Here is a 12,951-nt window from a genome sequence, read left to right on the forward strand (position 1 = left end):
GTCCGTCTCTCTGACTTCACCGTACTCGCATTATCTGTCACCCATCTTACACCGACACATCATTTTTCTGCCATAAACATCGACATCACGAAAGGCACGGCGAAACTCTGCCGGCACACTCCGACGCCACCACCATCCGCGCCGCGTCTCACACCCATCCATCCATTATTCCATCCATCCATCCGGCCATCAGGAAGCCACAACGCCGCCACATCTGGGGATGGCGGTCCCCATCACTCGCCCGTCGACCCGCAGGTCTCGGCCCTGCCACATCGTCTCCGTGATTTCACATCGCCATGTCCGCAGGTCCCTTCTCTGCTACCACCCTTACACTTAACGCAGTGTATTGTAAGTAGTTAATCGTCTGTGCATCTCTCTCTCTCTCTTTTGTAAATATTACTCATCCAAGCATTATTATTTTTTTATACTTATGTGTGATGCCTTTTGTAGGAACAAATGTTTTTATCGGCTTGTTCTGCCTGCCAATAAACACATTTTTATACGTGAAAACTGTTTCAAACTTTTACTTTCATCTTCATATCCTACATAATCCTATTTAAATTTCCTTAGCGTTCCATACCCTGGGAAAGACTGTGATACGATAAAAAGAGGAATGTCTTAATTCATCACCATTAGTTACTTATCAACAGAAAACATACAAGTAATAAGCGTATGCTAGCACTCTTCAACAAACTAGCCCAAACTATTAATGTCCGAGTAGAATATCAACAATATACACTCTATCAATCTACGAGTAATACTATGATCTGGAAGAAATTTACAGGTGTCCTGGAAACCAATATGAGATTAGGCAAACTTCCAAGAAGGAGAAAAAACAGGCGGTGGAACATTGTCTGTGATCAGACAATACAACAGGGGTACAAGCTTGGAAAACTTTCAGTAGCGACAAAACTCCAGAAAAAGGCAAGAATTTTTTTTAACACAGGCGAGGTTGCCCAAGGCGATACGAAGAGCAAAAATAATGCATGCTGTAAACCTGCTTAAAGAAACTGAACAAGACTTTATTAAGAACAACACCAGAAACTTTTACAAAATTCTTAGACAAAATCAGAGTATCGTCCACCTTCTCCGTGCTTCCGCTGGGCCGACGATTCAGCAGAACCCAACACAAAAAACAACCGTAAAATTTTTAGGCTCGTACTTTCACTCACTTCTTAACTGCCAGCCCCTGATAGAAAACCAGATTCTGAAAAACCTTCATCCAACTGGTTTTCAAAATTACTGTCTCTTGAGGAAGTAAAGCAAACAATCAATCTTTGAAAATAGCAAGTCCCCCCGGGGGGGGGGGGGGGGGGGGGGGAATGAATCATAGCAGAAATATGGACATTAAATGACAGTAATCTCACACAAGCAAATCATACACTTACATCAAACTTTCCAGAAATAGAACAAATACCTGCACAGTTAATTCATCCTCCAACACAAAAAGGAGAAGAAACTGAGCCAAATAATTACAGGCGTCATTAGAGTAGAGGTTTTCTTCGTTTCATAGGTCCATAGGGAGGAGATCCCCCTGGACGTAGAACAAGTCGCACAACAAGAATACACAATAAATATCTGTAAGGAAAAAAAGTAAATGCTAATGTAATATCGACAGATCCCAGTTTCCCATGGCTGTGGAATAAGTCAAAAAATTTTAAGCATATTTCATTTAAAAGGTAATAACAAATTTGTCACAAAACATGTAACCAAATCACTCAAGTGCATATGATAAGTCTTAGGCTATTTTAATCAGATGTCATCATATAAAAAGTCACAACACGTATTTCCACTGATCACTTTACTACACTGAAGTTGTGCAGAAGTCAGGTTGTGCATAACACTCGCAGTATTTGATATTAATACATGATTTGATATTATTAATAACATATACAAACAGTTGGTTCTGCCAAGAATTTCTTCAATAGAATGGTATGATTTGACCAAGTTATTCAAAATGTGTGTTCCTGAATAATGGCCAACTTCCTGGGCAAAAGTAAGTGACAGCAAATCTTTGTGAAGATTATCTCTATTCCTAGTATATTCTGTGAACTAAGCTGTTGGTCTTAAAAAGATATATATTTTTAATGGCAAATTTCATTAAGCTATTGGGAAGGAGTAGTTAGTATTGCCAGTTGCCTAAACAGGCCTCTGCAGAACGTTCTTGAGTTCACATCGCGATACGCCTATTTCAGTGCTGCCTGTTGTGTACGAATTCTTTCAAAAGCCCTGTTAAGTCGACTGGAAAAACAGGCAGATCCATTAACAGTAGCGTATAAGATAGAACTTCATAAAGGGCGATCTTGTGTACAAATAATATGGAACCTGAACATAATTTTGCAAATGAGAAGAGGTAGAAATACTGTGGTAACATTTGTCGACGTCAAAAAGACTTATGATTCTATAGGTAGGCAAACATTATCCCACACTTTAGACGAATTCATAATCGACAGGAAATCAAGAGAAGTTAGCAAGACTGGAAGAGAAGAATAGTTTGCGGTGTAGGTTGGGCCATTATTCGAAGGGGAAAGGTGGTGGGGGAAGATGGGGAAGGAAAACAAAAAGGGGAGCCCTGATGAGGTGGGATGGTTAGGGTCTAATTATGGTTGGTAGGGTGGGTAAATATCGGGACGAACTTCTTTGTCTGGGAGAGGGAAACAGTTGAAATTTCGTTGGGAGTGGATGTGGAGTGTGCGTAGTCTTAGGGTTGGTGGACTCTGTCGATGCAGGTGCCCCAATGCACTTGAACTGGAAATTATAGGAGAAAATTGTTTCATTTACGATTCAGTAAATTATAATTTTTGTTTTTCATGTTTTGGCGAATATATTTGAATGGCTAAATACATGAAACTGCGACCAGTCACTTTTTTAATGGTTATTTATTATTCCGTGAATCTGCAAAGATTCGAAAACCGATTCATGGAATAATGAATAACCATTCAAAAAAGTGACTGGTTGCAGTTTTATGAATTTACATTCAGTTAACAGTCGCGGGATGTAAAATATTCGTAATGGATAAGCTTGATCAGCATCTGTTTTACATTATATTTCAATATTATGATATTTTTACGACCCAGTGCGCACAAGTTTGTTTTCTTCTTTCTCGGTATTCGATATTTTGCTCTACGAGAAAAATGGAAATCTGTTCTGCTGGTTATGAAAGCGACGGAGGTGACGCCTAACGGAAACTAGGTTGAATCATCACCCCGAGATTCGCCACTAGACAGGATTACCATGTTATAAACATTATTTTGTGCCGATTTTGTTATTTCATTTCTACTGGAACAATCAGCCGCCACCCACTGAATCAGATAATTCTACGTATTACGAACTTAGAAAATCTGAAACGGTAACCAATAGCTTAGGGACGGAAATTTGCTTCAATAACTTACCGAGTGAAATATTAATAAAAGGATAAGATTTAATTGTTTGTTTCGGAATATCTGTCATACGCCTCCATATACACAATGTGATGAAAAGTATCCGGACACTCCCAAAAATAAACGTTTTTCATATTAGGTGCATTGTGCTGCCACCTACTGCCAGGTACTCCATATCAGCGACCTCAGTAGTCATTAGACATCGTGAGAGAGCAGAATGGGCCACTCCGCGGAACTCACGGACTTCGAACGTGGTCAGGTGACTGGGTGTCACTTGTGTCATACGTCTGTATGCAAGATTTCCACATTCCTAAACATCCCTAGGTCCACTGTTTCCGATGTAGTAGTTAAGTGGAAACGTGAAGGGGCACGTACAGCACAAAAGCGTACAGCCCGACCTAGTCTGTTGACTGACATAGACCGCCGACAATTGAAGAGGGTCGTAATGTAGAATGGGCAGACATCCAGACCGTCACACAGGAATTCCAAACTGCATCAAGAGCCACTGCAAGTACTATCACAGTTATGGGGGAGGTGAGAAAACTTGGATTTCATGGTCGAGCGGCTGCTCATAAACCACACGTCACACCGGTAAATGCCAAACGACGCCTCGCTTGGTGTGAGAAGCATAAACATTGGACTATTGAACAATGGTAAAACGTTGTGTGGAGTGGCGAATCACGGTACACAATGTGGCGATCCGATGGCAGGGTGTGGGTACGGCGAATGACCGGTGAACGTCATCTGCCAGTGTGTGTAGTGCCAACAGCAAAATTTGGAGACGGTGTGTTATGGTGTGATCGTGTTTTTCAGGGAGGGGGCTAGCACCCCTTGTTGTTTTGAGTGGCACTATCACATCACAGGCCTACATTGGTGTTTTAAGCACCTTCTTACTTCCCACTCTTGAAGAGCGATTCGGGGATGGCGATTTCATCTTAAAACATGATCGAGCACCTGTTCATTATGTACGGCCTGTGGTGGAGTGGTCACACAACAATAACATCCCTGCAATGAACTGGTTTGCACAGAGTCCTGACCTGAATCCTGTAGAACACCTTTGGGATGTTTTGGAACACCAACTTGGCCTCAGCGACCGACATCGATACCTCTCCTCAGTGCAGCACTCCGTGAAGAATGGGCTGTCATACCCCAAGAAACCTTCCAGCACCTGACTGAACGTATGACACGTCCCCTTAGAAAAATTATAAATGACTGTGCTTAAACTGACACACAATATTTTTAGCGCAACGCAATCTGACTTTCAAAAATCCCTACAAAAGAATGGCCCTGACTAACAATAACCTATACCTCTCATGCATTACTTACCTCACAAAAATCTTCGTTACTCAAACTACTTCAATACAGCGTGCGCCAATACCGCCAGCTGAATAAAAGATTCTAACTACTGAAAGCACTAACTACTGATAGGCATAGTTAGCAAATGAAAGATTTTGATAGAGAACAAACAACGTATTTACCTTAATAGTGTTCAAAAGTCATAATGTATATATCAGTTCATGATATCCAGTATTACAAATTTACTCTTTCTGGCGGACACACTTCCAGATGGTCCGCTCTAAAAATTCTGCCATCTCTCTCCCCACATCCACCACTGCTGGCGGCTCACCTCCAACTGCGCAACGCTATGCGCTGGTAACAGCCAACTGCCCAACACTACAATAGCAAATTCCAACAATGCAAACCAGCCACAGACTGCACACAGCACAGTCAGTGATTTTCATACAGAGCGCTACGTGACGTTACCAACATAAAAACCTAAACAGCCTACTTACACGTATGCCTACGAGAGTGGAAGCTGCCACCAAGGCTAAGGGTGGGCCAACACCGTACTGAATTCCAGCATTACCGATGGAGAGCACCACGAACTTGTAAATCATTTTCAGCCAGTCGTCCAGGTACTTTTAATTACATATTGTATCATAATAATAAGTATACTTCCCATATACTCGACTCCAAAACCCCATGGTTCCTCCCTCAAGCCCTTACTGGCAAGCTAAGAGTGCTTCCGCGCCTAAATCAACACATCACTCTACACTTATACACTCTCAATACCTTCTCCCAGATTTATTTGAGCAGACACCCATTTTCCGACTACGAAATCCGCCGCAACATCTACTTCTATTGCATTTAATCCCTTCCCCCGCCGAGGAAATTAATCGACGACCTGCAACATTTTGTCATTCCGCACTGCTGATCGTAGACAAAAAAGTACCTGGACGAGGGAATTACCACCCCACGTGTAGGCTGCCATTGACACCACAACACAATATACAGTGGCTGCGTCTGGCGTGGTATCTTGAGCAGGAAGCATGGACTGCTGGCGAAACATGTCGCATTGTTAGTCTGCCAAATTTCGAGAATTCTACTTTCCCAACAATCACACAATTTTTCGAGTATATGGTTGAACAAAACCAATACCTCAATGAGTCATACAGTCAATCCGCATTAATACAGCTGTGTATTTCAAAACTCCCCAGAGCATTAAAAGTGTCATTATTAACAGGCCAGCAAAAGGACAGCGTGTACGCATTTAGAGACATCCTGCAGTTTGCTAGAGGTACACCAGGCAGATTATGAGTTTGTTAATAAGAACTTTTCACGACATAACGCAAACCAGACAAACAATACTAATTTTGAGCAAACACTATTTGGCAATAACAATCATAATAAAGGCTTTCGCAGCGAAAATGAAAACTTTAATCGAGAATACACACATGGATTTAACGAACAGCAGTACAACAACAATGTACATTACAATTCAAGACAGCAACAAAGCCATCCAAATAACACGACACATGACACATGACTCATCGCCAAGAAAATGCGACAGGTGCAAACAATTACATGGGTCAGCCGCAAAATACACAAAACGAACAAAGACAGCCTTTTCAGAGAAACACTCATGCCTCGGCGTATAAGCACAGTTATGACGACAGAAGGAGAGAAAATGAACACCGACCGCAAAGGACATTCTACAATAATGATTTTCATAGAAATTCAAACAGTGCACAACAACCAAATTATCGTATGAATGTACCAGACACAAGATTTCATCCGCCACCTACTGCTAATAATCAAAACGGTAGAACAGTACAGCTCATAGAAAACACACAACACTCCCCAACAGAAAATGAAATGTCAGAACATTTATGACTAGAGGTGGCCTGTGATGAATCTCTACATGACAACACTATGTATAAGGACAGAGAAAAGATAACGATAGAGAATGCCATTACATTCGACGATGTGCGAGACACATTGTTACACAAAAAACCGACCATGCAAAAAACTATATGCCACCCAATAATCCAGATAAATTTAAAGTCACAATATATTTTAGCAATAATTGATTCAGGCTCACCAATGTGCGTAATTAACGAAGACACATTTAACAGATGCAATGTTTGTTGTTGTGGTCTTCAGTCCTGAGACTGGTTTGATGCAGCTCTCCATGCTACTCTATCCTGTGCAAGCTTCTTCATCTCCCAGTACCTACTGCAACCTACATCCTTCTGAATCTGCTTAGTGTATTCATCTCTTGGTCTCCCCCTATGATTTTTACCCTCCACACTGCCCTCCAATACTAAATTGGTGATCCCTTGATGCCTCAGAACATGTCCTACCAACCGATCCCTTCTTCTGGTCAAGTTGTGCCACAAACTTCTCTTCTCCCCAATCCTATTCAATACTTCCTCATTAGTTATGTGATCTACCCATCTCATCTTCAGCATTCTTCTGTAGCACCACATTTCAAAAGCTTCTATTCTCTTCTTGTCCAAACTATTTACCGTCCATGTTTCACTTCCATACATGGCTACACTCCATACAAATACTGTCAAAAACGACTTCCTGACACTTAAATCTATACTTAATGTTAGCAAATTTCTCTTCTTCAGAAACGCTTTTCTTCCCATTGCCAGTCTACATTTTATATCCTCTCTACTTCAACCATCATCAGTTATTTTGCTCCCCAAATAGCAAAACTCCTTTACTACTTTAAGTGTCTCATTTCCTAATCTAATACCCTCAACATCACCCGACTTAATTCGACTACATTCCATTATCCTCGTTTTGCTTTTGTTGATGTTCATCTTATATCCTCCCTTCAAGACACCATCCATTCCGTTCAACTGCTCTTCCAAGTCCTTTGCTGTCTCTGACAGAATTACTATGTCATCGGCGAACCTCAAAGTTTTTATTTCTTCTCCATGGATTTTAATACCTACTCCAAATTTTTCTTTTGTTTCCTTTACTGCTTGCTCAATATAGAGATTGAATAACATCGGGGAAAGGCTACAACCCTGTCTTAATCCCTTGCCAACCACTGCTTCCCTTTCATGTCCCTCGACTCTTATAACTGCCATCTGGTTTCTGTACAAATAGTAAATAGCCTTTCGCTCCCTGTAGTTTACCCCTGCCACCTTTAGAATTTGAAAGAGAGTATTCCAGTCAACATTGTCAAAAGCTTTCTCTAAGTCTACAAATGCTAGAAACGTAGGTTTGCCTTTCCTTAATCTTTCTTCTAAGATAAGTCGTAAGGTCAGTATTGCCTCACGTGTTCCAGTATTTCTACGGAATCCAAACTGATCTTCCCCGAGGTCGGCTTCTACTAGTTTTTCCATTCGTCTGTAACGAATTCATGTTAGTACTTTGCAGCTGTGGCTTATTAAACTGATTGTTCGGTAATTTTCACATCTGTCAACATCTGCTTGCTTTGGGATTGGAATTATTATATTCTTCTTGAAGTCTGAGGGTATTTCACCTGTTTCATACATCTTGCTCACCAGATGGTAGAGTTTTGTCAGGACTGGCTCTCCCAAGGCCGTCAGTAGTTCCAATGGAATGTTGTCTACTCTGGGGGCCTTGTTTCGACTCAGGTCTTTCAGTGCTCTGTCGAACTCTTCACACAGTATCGTATCTCCGATTTCATCTTCATCTACATCTTCTTCCATTTCCATAATATTGTCCTCAAGTGCATCGCCCTTGTATAGACCCTCTATATACTCCTTCCACCTTTCTGCTTTCCCTTCTTTGCTTAGAACTGGGTTTCCATCTGAGCTCTTGATGTTCATACAAGTGGTTCTCTTTTCTCCAAAGGTCTCTTTAATTTTCCTGTAGGCAGTATGTATCTTACCCCTAGTGAGATAAGCCTCTACATCCTTACATTTGTCCTCTAGCCATCCCTGCTTAGCCATTTTGCACTTCCTGTCGATCTCATTTTTGAGACGTTTGTATTCCTTTTTGCCTGCTTCATTTACTGAATTTTTATATTTTCTCCTTTCATCAATTAAATTCAATATTTCTTCTGTTACCCAAGGATTTCTACTAGCCCTCGTCTTTTTACCTACTTGATCCTCTGCTGCCTTCACTACTTCATCCCTCAAAGCTACCCATTCTTCTTCTACTGTACTTCTTTCCCCCATTCCTGTCAATTGTTCCCTTATGCTCTCCCTGAAACTCTCTACAACCTCTGGTTCTTTCAGTTTATCCAGGTCCCATCTCCTTAAATTCCCACCTTTTTGCAACTTCTTCAGTTTTAATCTACAGGTCATAACCAATAGATTGTGGTCAGAGTCCACATCTGCCCCTGGAAATGTCTTACAATTTAAAACCTGGTTCCTAAATCTCTGTCTTACCATTATATAATCTATCTGATACCTTTTAGTATCTCCAGGGTTCTTCCATGTATACAACCTTCTTTCATGATTCTTAAACCAAGTGTTAGCTATGATTAAGTTGTGCTCCGTGCAAAATTCTATCAGGCGGCTTCCTCTTTCATTCCTTAGCCCCAATCCATATTCACCTACTACGTTTCCTTCTCTCCCTTTTCCTACACTCGAATTCCAGTCACCCATGACTATTAAATTTTCGTCTCCCTTCACTATCTGAATAATTTCTTTTATTTCATCATACATTTCTTCAATTTCTTCGTCATCTGCAGAGCTAGTTGGCATATAAACTTGTACTACTGTAGTAGGTGTGGGCTTCGTATCTATCTTGGCCACAATAATGCGTTCACTATGCTGTTTGTAGTAGCTTACCCGCATTCCTATTTTCCTATTCATTATTAAACCTACTCCTGCATTACCCCTATTTGACTTTGTGTTTATAACCCTGTAGTCACCTGACCAGAAGTCTTGTTCCTCCTGCCACCGAACTTCACTAATTCCCACTATATCTAACTTTAACCTATCCATTTCCATTTTTAAATTTTCTAACCTACCTGCCTGATTAAGGGATCTGACATTCCACGCTCCGATCCGTAGAACGCCAGTTTTCTTTCTCCTGATAACGACATTCTCTTGAGTAGTCCCCACCCAGAGATCCGAATGGGGGACTATTTTACCTCCGGAATATTTTACCCAAGAGGACGCCATCATCATTTAATCTTACAGTAAAGATGCATGACCTCGGGAAAAATTACGACCGTAGTTTCCCCTTGCTTTCAGCCGTTCGCAGTACCAGCACAGCAAGGTCGTTTTGGTTATTGTTACAAGGCCAGATCAGTCAATCATCCAGACTGTTGCCCTTGCAACTACTGAAAAGGCTGCTGCCCCTCTTCAGGAACCACACGTTTGTCTGGCCTCTCAACAGATACCCCTCCGTTGTGGTTGTACCTACGGTACGGGTATCTGTATCGCTGAGGCACGCAAGCCTCCCCACCAACGGCAAGGTCCATGGTTCATGGGGGGGGGGGGGGGGGGGACAGATGCAATAGCAATAATGATTACCCAGTATTCTCATTTCACAGAACTAAAGTTAAGGGAGCATTTCCAGGAAAAATCATTGAAGTCAAAAGACAGACACAGTTAACGTCTGTTTTTGCAGGGCAAACTTTCCTCAGCAATTGTTGGATAGTTCCACATTTAACAACTGATATAATATTAGGAGTGAATTTTCTCGTATGGTACGACGCAAAGATTGACTTTAAATCGTCATACCTAACATTACAGAAGGAAGAGAGTGAAGTGGTAGTGAGATTTCAAAACACAGTATCCTCAGAAGAACAAAATATGCACAGGATCGAGATTATTGCAGATTCTAAAGATAACGATTGTTATCTCACACTGTACACGAATGCACATAATAACGACATGGCAGAGGAACAGGAGTATAATGTATTAGATACAATTACACGCAAGGTTGGAGACAGTATAGCAAAAGACGACACATAGCGCACAGAATTAGAAAATATTCTTGTGCAACATAAAACAGTTTTTAACAATGTTCCAGGAACGATGACAAGATTTACGTACGAATTTCAGGTGAAACCACACGAGACTTTCAAAGCAAAACACTATCCAATCCCGCATATATACACAGAAGCAGTTAAGAAAGAGTTACGAGCAATGACTGATCAGGGTATAATTGAACCAGCAGCAAGCCATTATATAAATCCATTACACATCGTTGAAAAGAAGGATGGATCACTCCGTTTAGTTTTAGATTCACGTGAGGTTAATAAAATAATAATTACAGAAACTGACCGACCACAGACGTTAGAAGAGTTACTGCAAAAGTTTCATAGCACCTCTATATATACCACCCTCGATCTCATATCAGGATTTTGGCAAATCCAGTTGCATCCAAATTGCCGAAAGTATACGGCATTCCTTTGCTTTGGTGAATGTTACCAATTTTGTAAACTTCCGTTTGGACTAATGATTTCGTCTGCAGTCTTTATACGAGGCATGAATACAATTCTCCCACAGGATCTTAAAAACAAAATTATTACATATATAGATGACATTCTAACCGCAGCAGAAAACTGGGAACAGCACATCCACACCCTCCCTGAATACATTCGAGCAGAACGGTGTAACTATAAACCTCCGTAAATCTGAATTTGGAAAAGCCTCAATAAAATTTCTAGGTCATATCATTTCACAAACAGGTATTGCACCACACTCCGACAAATTGCAAGCATTGAAAGATATCGACGTGCCAACAAATAAGAAGGAACTTCAGAGCGTTTTAGGCCTTATTAATTTTTAGAAAATTCATTCATTATAAAGCATTAGACATACCCTTGCTATACCAGCTCACAAGTAAAAACACAATTTGGTCATGGAATGAAGACGCTGAAGCTGAATTCGAGAATTTGAAAGAAGCGTTGCTAAGGGCACCTTTGTTATCACATCCTGACCCAACACAAAACTTTTCCATTGCAACAGATAGTTCAACTACAGCACTAGGAGTACATATTTTCCAGGAAGTAGAGGAGGGCGGTAAGACAATCGTTAAACATATTGCGTTTGCAAGCAGGATACTTTCTCCAGCAGAGCGCAATTACTCTGTAACAGAATTAGAGACGCTATGTGTAGTATGGGCATTTAAGAGATTCCGTCATTATCTATATGGAAGACACACCACAGTATATACCGATCACCGAGCAATCCAGTTTTTATTATCAGCAAAAGTTACGCATGATAGATTAAGCCGTTGGAAATTATATCTACAAGAGCTCGACTTTACTATTGTACACATTCCAGGCATGCAGAATATTGTTGCCGGTGCACTATCGAGATCTATTCAGCATAAACGACTAGAGAAAGAAAATACCTTCTGCTACAACAACCATAGTATTATGTATATCAAACAAGTAGCTTTTGAAAACTTTATATCATCAGCATTACAGGACATAGAGAGAGAACAGCAGAAAGATGAAACACTAAAAGAGATTGTAACGCTTTGGCGAGACAAGAGCAACGCAAATATCAGACATAATTAGACTATACATCAAAATATTCTGTTTATTCGCTCGTACCCAGACGGCAACAATTGGCTTTTATCCATTCCAGAAGGGATCAGAAACGATATGGTATACGCACGTAAGCTATGCACATTACGGAGCTTGGAAATGCTTTCTGATTCTTCGACAAAATTGTCACTTCAGCAATATGGAAAAACACAGTCGCGAAGTTATAGCATCCTGGAAGATATGTCAGAAAGCTAAATCATCTACAGTATCACATATTCCACCACTGTATCCCATCATACCGGTTAAGACACATGGCAGCAGTAGAGATTTTCGGTCAAATCCCCAGAAGAAGTAAAGGTTATAGTTATATTCTAGTAGCCGTAGAACTGTCATCCAAATTTGTAACATTTTCTCCACTAAGGAAAGCGACAGCTAGATCAGTATCAAGAGCATTTGTAAGAGATTTTCTATCAATAGTAGGACATGTACAGAAGGTTATTTCAGATAACGGACCACAGTTTAGGCCAGACATATGGAAACAAATGTTAGAGAGTAGGAGCACAACACCAATTTACATATCAAAATATCACAGTTCTTCTAACCCGTCAGAAAGAATAATGAAAGAGATCGGGAAACTTTGTAGAATTTATTGCCACAGAAAGCATACAACATGGGACGAATACATTTCACAGTTTCAGGAGGTAATTAAATGCAATACCTAATGAGTCACCAGCTGCAATACTGATGAATAAAGACCCACCGAGTAAAATTACTGAAATGATTACCTTTCCAAAGAAGCGTAGACTTCGTCATTGTGAGATAATAGACATGGCACTAGCGAACATTAAA

This window comes from Schistocerca cancellata, chromosome 9 (genome assembly GCF_023864275.1).
Source record: "Schistocerca cancellata isolate TAMUIC-IGC-003103 chromosome 9, iqSchCanc2.1, whole genome shotgun sequence".
Taxonomy (NCBI): Eukaryota; Metazoa; Arthropoda; class Insecta; order Orthoptera; family Acrididae; genus Schistocerca; species Schistocerca cancellata.